General features: G+C 38.6%; 1 protein-coding gene across 2 annotated transcripts in view; it reads left to right on the top strand.

The window, feature by feature from the left end:
* pih1d1 (PIH1 domain containing 1) overlaps positions 1 to 1,563 on the top strand; it is a 14,452-nt gene that overhangs the window by 566 nt on the left and 12,323 nt on the right. The gene's annotated exons all lie outside the window — the stretch shown is intronic.

Here is a 1,563-nt window from a genome sequence, read left to right as displayed (position 1 = left end):
CTGGAGTCTCATGTGTCAAATCAGCTGCCGTCTGATCCGAAATAAACGTGTTTAACAGTTATTCCGTTGTCTTCTGCACGTGTTCTGCTTTATTTTTATTAACATGCATTAGCCTACTTGTTACTATTGTTGTCGCGAGTTGGATTTAAACCCTACTACAGCTGCCTGGTGTGTGGGCGGTGACCGGCGGTGTCTTTTGACAATTCATATTCTAAAAATTAAAGATAAATCCAAGAAAGCATTGAATTAGATTAGATATTTGCATGGAGTAGAATGGGGAGCAAGTAGACCTGCTTTCAAATCCATTTATTACGGTTGCCGACAGGGCCAAATGCCCTGCAACTTAAGAAAACACATTTAAATAGACAAAACACAAGCAAATTAAGAAAATATCTTAATTAATTTGACATAACGTGCCGCATTGGAAACACACTGCAAATACACACAACACAACCAAATACACAAATGCACTGCAAATACAGAAACAATGCAAAAAGAGAGAGAAAAGAAAGACGTGTCTGTAAACTCATAGAAGCAGGAGAGACTCAACTGGAGTTGAGAAGAGAGAAACTTGCGCTGGCATCTCTGATCAGATTGAAAGGAAGTGGGAAACCAAACAAAAGAGACAGTACAGGAATGTTGGTAGTATTCCAAGTTTCAGGGACTTGGGTTTGGATGGACAAGAGAGTGAGGGAATATGGAATGGAAGTTTCCACCGTGGCCACCCCACCATGGCCATTCCAGCATGGCTTTTTCCAGAAGTAAAAGCCAATATTACTATTCTGGAAAAGAGAAAGAATTTCAAATAAATCCCTCAAAATGATTAAGGAAAGGGTTCAGGAGGCAGGGCAGGTGTGAAATCAAATGGGGTTACTGGAATCAGAGGGAGAAGGAGAGGAGATAAGAAACGGAGTTGATAAGTAGAATTTAGAATAATTGTACTCTGACATGGGGGCCAAACACAAGCTTTAATTTTCAGTCAGTCCCCATAGTTCTAGTGCCAGGCTGAGAATTCGCTCCCTCCTGTGACGTCATCGCTGAATTGACTCCATAAACCCGCGAATACCAAAAATGACCAAAAACTAACTTTTAAAACTATTTGGAGACATTTTTAAAAATGATATACATATCTTGAGTGTTTTAAGATAGATAGATTTAAGATGTGTTAACTTGCAACATGGGCTTTAAGTGTGACGATATTAATGTAGCGATGTATTCCCAGATGATATTAATGGCAGACTGGTCAGAGACCAATACATTCATGATTCATTTTCTTGTTGCTTATCCTTCTCTAATAAAGGACAGTTTGAGTTACTCCTTATGTAGCCTAATGTTTTTTTATTATAGCTTACATTGGTTTCATAACCTTCTCAATTAGTCTCACATCCCTGGACCAATAACGTGGCCCATATACAGTAGCCTACGTATTACGTTCATCACACCGGGAACAATGCAATGGTTCTTAATCTTTTTATTTTGGTGCGTTCACTTGTCAGAAGAATAAACCATGAATATTGTTTTACATATGCTCACAGCGTGTATTGAAGTCACTTACTTATTTTT

The sequence above is a fragment of the Etheostoma cragini genome, chromosome 15 (assembly GCF_013103735.1).
Source record: "Etheostoma cragini isolate CJK2018 chromosome 15, CSU_Ecrag_1.0, whole genome shotgun sequence".
NCBI classification, from domain to species: domain Eukaryota; kingdom Metazoa; phylum Chordata; class Actinopteri; order Perciformes; family Percidae; genus Etheostoma; species Etheostoma cragini.
This window is presented reverse-complemented; position numbering and strand designations above follow the sequence as displayed.